Here is an 8,134-nt window from a genome sequence, read left to right on the forward strand (position 1 = left end):
GGCAGCCGGGCAGAGGCGCTCCTCACTTCCCAGACGGGGCGGCCGGGCAGAGGTGCTCCTCACTTCCTCCCAGACGGGGTGGCGGCTGGGCAGAGGCGCTCCTCACCTCCCAGACGGGGTGGCCGGGCAGAGGCGCTCCTCCCTTCCCAGACGGAGTGGCCAGGCAGAGGCGCTCCTCACCTCCCAGAGTGGGCGGCCAGGCAGAGGCGCTCCTCACTTCCCAGAGTGGGCGGCCGGGCAGAGGCGCTCCTCACTTCCCATAGGGAGTGGCAGCCAGGCAGAGGCGCTCCTCACTTCCCAGATGGGGCAGCTGGGCAGAGGTGCTCCTCACTTCCTCCCAGACGGGGTGGCGGCCAGGCAGAGGCGCTCCTCACCTCCCAGACGGGGCGGCCGGGCAGAGGCGCTCCTCACCTCCCAGACGGGGCGGCTGGGCAGAGGCGCTCCTCACCTCCCAGAAGGGGCGGCTGGGCAGAGGCGCTCCTCACTTCCCATATGGGGTGGCAGCCGGGCAGAGGCGCTCCTCACTTCCCAGACAGGGTGGCGGCCAGGCAGAGGCGCTCCTCACCTCCCAGATGGGGCAACCGGGCAGAGGCGCTCCTCACTTCCTCCCAGACGGGGTGGCGGCCAGGCATAGGCGCTCCTCACCTCCCAGACGGGGCAGCCGGGCAGAGGTGCTCCTCATCTCCCAGACGGGGCAGCCGGGCAGAGGCGCTCCTCACTTCCTCCCAGACGGGGTGGCGGCCGGGCAGAGGCACTCCTCACCTCCCAGACGGGGCGGCCGGGCAGAAGCGCTCCTCACTTCCTCCCAGACGGGGTGGCGGCCGGGCAGAGGCGCTCCTCACCTCCCAGAAGGGGTGGCCAGGCAGAGGCGCTCCTCACCTCCCAGACGGGGCGGCCGGGCAGAGGTGTTCCTCATCTCCCAGACGGGGCAGCCGGGCAGAGGCGCTCCTCACTTCCTCCCAGACGGGGTGGCGGCCGGGCAGAGGCACTCCTCACCTCCCAGACGGGGCGGCCGGGCAGAAGCGCTCCTCACTTCCTCCCAGACGGGGTGGCGGCCGGGCAGAGGCGCTCCTCACCTCCCAGAAGGGGTGGCCAGGCAGAGGCGCTCCTCACCTCCCAGACGGGGCGGCCGGGCAGAGGTGCTCCTCATCTCCCAGACGGGGCAGCCGGGCAGAGGCGCTCCTCCCTTCCTCCCAGACGGGGTGGCAGCCGGGCAGAGGCGCTCCTCACATCCCAGACGATGGGCGGCCGGGCAGAGGCGCTCCTCACTTCCCAGATAGGGCGGCCGGGCAGAGGGGTTCCTCACATCCCAGACGATGGGCGGCCAGGCAGAGATGCTCCTCACTTTCTAGACGGGGTGGCGGCGGGGCAGAGGCTGTAATCTTAGCACTTTAAGAGGCCAAGGCAGGAGGCTGGTAGGTGGAGGTTGCAGCGAGCCGAGATCACACCACTGCACTCCAGCCTGAGCACCATTGAGCATTGAGTTAGCGAGACTCCGTCTGCAATCCCAGCACCTCGGGAGGCCGAGGCAGGCAGATCACTCGAGGCCAGGAGCTGGAGACCAGCCCGGTCAACACGGCGAAACCCCGTCTCCACCAAAAATACAAAAACCATTCAGGCGTGGCGGCGCGCGCCTGCAATCCCAGGCACTCGGCAGGCCGAGGCAGGAGAGTCACCGGAGCCCGAGGCAGGGAGGTTGCAGCGAGCCGGATCATGGCAGTACAGTCCAGCTTCGGTAACAGCGGGAGACCGAAAAAAGAAGGAGAGGGAGACCGAAGAAAGGGGAGAGGGAGACGGAGGGGGAGGGGGAGGGGGAGGGGGAGGGGGAGGGGGAGGGAGAGGGGAGATAACATCTTAACGTATGTCCCTGCATTGCTTTTCATAAACCCAGACCCCTACCAAACAGATCCACTGGCACATAGATCTCAGACAAGGGGGAGCAGAGGACTAAACGCTAACCACCAGTCTTTGCTCTAAATTTCTTCCTCCCACATCTGTAATCTCAGCACTTTGGGAGGCCAAGGTGGAAGGACTGCTTGAGGCCAGAAGTTCAAGACCAGCCTGGGCAACAAAGCAAGACCCCCATTTCTACAAAAACAAAACAAAACAAAACAAAATTTATTAGCCAGGTGTGGCAGCACATATCTGTAGTCCCAGCTAGATGGGAGGCTGAGGCAGAAGGATCACTTGAGCCCAGGAGTTTGAGGCTACAGTGAGCACTGATTGTCCCACTAAACTCCAGTCTGGGTGACAGAGCGAGCCCCTGTCTCAACAAATAATACATTTTAAAAATTAAAAATAAATAAATTTCTTTCTGAGGGGCCTGGAAGAGGTCATGCCCACAGGCCAGAGCTAACATTCCTTTTTTCTGACCCCAGATTTTTAGACAAAGGTTCATGTCCTTAACCAATGACAAATGAGAAAATCTTTAAATCCACCCATGACCTGCGGACCCCCACTTCAAGATGTCCCACCTTTTTAGGTCAAACCAATATATAACCTTCATGTATTGATTTAGAATTTTGCCTATAACTTCTGCTTTCCTCAGATTTACCCCTGCCTTTAAAATCCTTGCTTATGGCCGGGCGCGGTGGCTCACGCCTGTAATCCCAGCACTTTGGGAGGCCGAAGCGGGCAGATCACCTGAGGTCAGGAGTTTGAGACCAGCCTGGCCAACATGGTGAAACCCCATCTGTACTAAAAATACAAAAATTAGCCAGGCGTGGTGGCAGGCACCTGTAATTTCAGCTACTCGGAAGGCTGAGGCAGGAGAATGGCGTGAACCTGGGAGGCAGAGCTTGCAGTGAGCCAAAATTGCACCACTGCACTCCAGCCTGGGCGACAGAGTGAGACTCTGTCTCAAAAAAAAAAAAAAAAAAAATCCTTGCTTATAAGCCATTCATTGGAGATATTGGGTTTCTTTGTTTCGTTTTGTTTTTTGAGACAGGGTCTCACTCTGTCCCCCTTGAAGAAGTGCAGTGATGCAATCATGGCTCACTGCAGCCTCAACTTCCCAGGCTCAAGGGATCCTCCCACCTCAGCCTCCCGAGTAGCTGGGGATACAGGTACATGCCACCACACTCAGCTAATTCTTTTGTAGAGACCATGTGTCTCACTATATTGCCCAGGCTGGTCTCAAACTCCTGGACTCAAGCGATCCTCCTGCCTTGGCCCCACAGTATGCTGGGATTACAGGCATGAGCTGTTGCACCCAACTAAGGTCAGATCTTAAGCATGAGCTGCCCAATCCTTTTACTTGGTCGTCTACAAATAAATACCCTCTTTTTATTCCACTACAAACCTCGATATAAATATTTGGCCTTATGATGCCATGTGAGCAGAACCTCGCTTGGTTCAGTAACAGCTGGAAAAAGGATATTGAATGTTCCCAATACAAAGAAATGATAAAAGTTTGAGATGATGGATATTACCCCCACCAAAAAAAAAAAGTGAAACTGTACTGTTCAAATATTTATTTATTTATTTATTTATTTAAGACAGAGTCTCGCTCTGTCACCCAGGCTGGAGTGCAGTGATGTGATCTCAGCTCACTGCAGCCTCCACCTCCCAGGTTCGAGGGATTCTCATGCATAAGCCTCCTGAGTAGCTGGGACTACAGCTGTGCGCCACCATGCCTGGCTAGTTTTTTTGTATTTTTAGTAGAGATGGGGTTTCACCACATTGGCCAGGCTGGTCTCGAACTCCTGACCTCAAGTGATCCGCCCGCCTCGGCCTCCCAAAGTGCTGGGATTACAGACGTGAGCCACCACGCCCGGCTCAAGTATTTATTAAGCTATTTTCTGTGTAGTCAAGACAAATGGTATCCTATATCCACACGAAAATTTGCCCACAAATGAATGTTCATAGGGCCATTATTCATAATATCAAAAACGTAGAAACAACCCAAATATTCAACTGATGAATAGGTAAACAAAATGTGGTGTATCCATACAATGAAATAGTACTCTGTCATAAAGAGGAATGAATACTCAATAAAACTGTTACTTTAAAAAATAATGAAGTACTGATTCATACCACGACGTAGATGAACCTTGAAAACATTATGCTAAGTGAAAAAAGCCAGACACAAAAGGCCATACATTGTATGATTCCATTTATGAGAAGTGCCCAAAATAAGCAAATCCACAGAGACAAAATATGGATTAGGGGTTGCTGGGGGCTGTGAGGAAGAAAGGAGGAGGAGTGGTTGCTAACAGGTATGGGGCTTCCTTTTGGGTAATGAAAATATTCTAGAATAGATAGTGATGATGGTTGCACAACTTTGTGGATGTACAAAAACCATTTAATTTTATACAATTTTTAAAGGGTGAATGTTATGGTATATGAATTAGGTCTCATTTTTTGAAGATTGTAATGATGGATAGAGCACACATTTACTTTTGCTTCCTCTCTCACTTTGCTTTTGTCACTAAAATGACCATAGGTTGTTTTAAGTGTAAATCTACAAGAACAAAGAGAACAGGAGATGAGAAAACAATAGAATTTTAGAAGCAGGAAAGCAGGTGAGCAAGTGTTAAGTCCCTTAGTAAACCCCAAAAAAACTGCATCCTAAACCTGCGGCTAGAAAAGCTGAGAAGCCAAGTAGTAACGTGGCAGAACAGACTCAGGAACTGGTGTGTCGGGTACCTGGGTGGCAAGTAGAGCTGGGGCTAAAAAGAGGAAGGTAGTTTGGAAGTCTGTTTCTGAGGCAGTGAGATACCCACGCCCGCTTCCTCCCCGAGGGCCACCCATCCCCCTCCTTGAGGGAAAACTGCAAGTGTCTTTCCCAGACAAAGTAAAGAATGTGAGCCTGGTACTGAAGCTGAGAGGCCCAGTGTTCTCCCCTACCCACAGTGTGAAAGCCAGGCCTTCACCCAAGCCACAGCCTGGAGGAAGCTTCTCTGTGGAGCATGACCGTCCCAGGAAAAAAAGGCCTCAGGACTCTGACACTGGGAGTTTCCTGATGAAACAACTCAGCCAGAATACCCTATAGGAAGCCTTCGGTGGATAAGCCCTACTCATGGGTCACAGCTGTCTTAGACAATCAGGTTTTTTAGATAATCCAGAATCCTGGGACATCTAAAGAAAGCCTTTAACATAAAAGAGAGTGAACAAAACAACCACACAGAAAAAAAAAAGCGCTATGGAGGAAATGAACTGTCATTAATAGCCCTAGGGAGAAAAAGGAGGATACTGCACCCATGAAACAAGAATAGGATGCTATAAAAGTATAAGTAGTATAGAAGAACAAAACACAGCTCTTGAAGATTTAAAATATGAGGGCAGATATTAAACAGTCAATAGATGGAAGATAAAGTGTTTTTTTAAAATCTCCCAAAGTGTAGACCACGAAGATAAATTTAAAAATCAGACAGAAAAGATAAGAGCATTAAACGCCAGTCCAGGAGGCCCAACAGCCAAATACCAAGTTCCAGAAATAGAGAACAGAAAATATAGAGGGGAAGAAATCATCAGTGAAATAAGTCAATACATTTTCCAGAACTCAAGGACATAAATTTCCAAACTGAAAAGACCCAGTGAGCACTGAGGACAAGGTGTGAAAGCAGTTTCACAGCAAGGGATGCTGTTGTGAAGTTTCAGCAAAATAAGAACAAAGAGAAGATTCTGCAAATTTCCAGAAAGGAAAAATCAAGACAGATACAAAGGATTAGGAATCAGAAGATTAGGAATCAGAATGACTTTAGATTTCTTTTTTTCTTTCTTTTTTTTTTTTTGAGATGGAGTCTTGCTCTGTAGCTGAGGCTGGAATACAGTGGCGCAATCTCAGCTCACTGCAACCTCTGCCTCCCATGTTCAGGTGATTCTCCTGCCTCAGCCTCCCAAGTAGCTGGGATTACAGGCACACACCACTACCACTGGCGAAGTTTTGTATTTTTTTTTAGTAGAGATGGGGTTTCACGATGTTAGCCAGGCTGGTCTCAAACTCCTGACTTCAGGTGATCCACTTGCCTTGGCCTCCCAAAGTGCTGGGATTATAGGCGTGAGCTACCGTGCCCAGCTGAAAAAGTTTTAAATTGGGTAAGGCGGGTTGGGGACGGAGATGGAAAAAAAAAATTTTTTTAAGTTTGAAACTGGTGTAAAGAGGATGGTAAAGATCTGCTATTCATTTTACAGCAAATCTTGTAGAACTATTTGATTCTTTTTTGTTTGTTTGAGGCGGAGTCTCTGTAGCCCGGGCTGGAGTGCAGTGGAGCGATCTTGGCTCACTGCAGCCTCTGCCTCCTGGGTTGAAGTGATTCTCCTGCCTCAGCCTCCTGAGTAGCTGAGACTACAGGCTCGTGCTACCATGCCAGGCTAATTTTTTTGTGTTTATCATAGAGACGGGGTTTCACCATGTTGACCAGGCTGCTCTTGAACTCCTGACCTCAGGTGATCTGCCCGCCTCAGCCTCCCAAAGTGCTGGGATTACAGGCGTGAGCTACCGCGCCCAGCCTGATTCTTTAGACTATGTGAATTTACAACTTCAATACAAGGTAAAACTAAATTTATAATTTTTTTGTTTTGGGGGGGTGTGTGTGTGTGTGTGTGTGTGTGTGTGTGTGTGTGATGGAGTCTCACTGTGTCGCCAGGCTGGAGTGCAGTGGCACAATCTCAGCTCACTGCAACCTCTGCCTCCTGAGTTCAAGCAATTCTCTTGCCTCAGCCTCCTGAGTATGTGGGATTAGAGGTGCCCACCACCATTCCCGGCTAATTTTTGTATTTTCATAGAGACGAGGTTTCACGATGTTGGTCAGGCTGGTCTCCAACTCCTGACTTCAAATGACCCGCCCGCCTCAGCCTCCCAAAGTGCTGCGATTATAGTCTTGAGCCACCGCGCCCAGCCTAAATTTAAAATAAAGGGAATAATGCATCACAGTCACTAGATTCTAAACCAATGGTGATAGAATGGCAGTCCAAACCCTTTTCTCTGTGCAGCAGTTTCAGGACACAGCTGAGGGAAATCCCACGGTCATCCTGCCCGTGCCCTTGGAAGTTAGAGACTGATGCCAGCCAGGAGGGAGGGTCCCAAGACTGAGTTTCCCAGAGGGCCTGGACAATGGCTCCCTGCATCTTTCCTTACAGGGTAAGAAGTCCCAGTTTCCCACTTGTCACACAGGCTCCACCGCCCAGGGGAAGAGCCCTGTCCTACCTACCCCTGACCACAGGAGGAGGGAGACAGAGTAACAGGAAGCAGTGGGGCTAGGATGCCACACCCTGATGGGGAGATGGAGTAAGGTGGAATCCAGCTCCCCAGAGTTTCATATAGAGAAAGTATGACTTAGAGAGGGGAAAGGAACTGGCCCAAGGTCACACAGCAAGGTCCCCAGAACTGGAACTGGCCCCTGCAGTTTGCCGTGAGTGTGAAAAACAAAAGAACTTGAGGCAGACTCCCTGGGGTCACATCCCAACTTCCAAATGGCTGGTTTCGGGGCTGAAGAGGGGGGAATGCAGGTGATGCTGAGACATCTTTGTTTTTTTCTTTCCAGAAAGCCAAGAAGTTCTCAAAGACTCCTGGGGCTTGAAAGAAGGACCCAGGAGCCAACTTGAAGGGGCACCACCAGCCAAATATGGAACAATGCCAGCCTCAATAAGAATAATTTGGCCAGGCCTGGTGGTTCATACCTGTAATTCCAGCACTTTGGGAGGCTGAGGCGGGAGGATCACTTGAGCCCAGGAGTTCAAGACCAGCCTGGGCAACGTAAGAACCCTGTCTCTACAAAAAATTTAAAAATTAGCAAAAGCGTGGTGGTGTACACATGTAGTGCCAGATGCTTGGGAAGTTAAGGTGGGAGGATGACTTGAGCCCAGGAGGTTGAGGCTGCAGTGAGCTGTGATTGCGCCATCACACTCCAGACTGGGCAACCGAGCAAGAGACCCTATCTCAAAATAATAATAATAATAGTAATAATAATTTGTCCTGCCTGTTTAGAAGGAGCCGTAGTTCAATCCCAGTTGATGAGAAAAAAACTCTTCTTTACAGAAGAGTGCAAGCTTCTTGCATTTCTGCAGAAGAAAAGACAGAAATAGAAAATCATCTTGTTGTAACCCCTCGTATAATAATTGATCAATAATTGATCGTATAATAATTGACAGGATTATCCAGGGAGTCAGAACGCTGGGATGAAAGGCTGGG

The sequence above is a fragment of the Pongo abelii genome, chromosome 4 (assembly GCF_028885655.2).
Source record: "Pongo abelii isolate AG06213 chromosome 4, NHGRI_mPonAbe1-v2.0_pri, whole genome shotgun sequence".
Lineage (NCBI taxonomy): Eukaryota > Metazoa > Chordata > Mammalia > Primates > Hominidae > Pongo > Pongo abelii.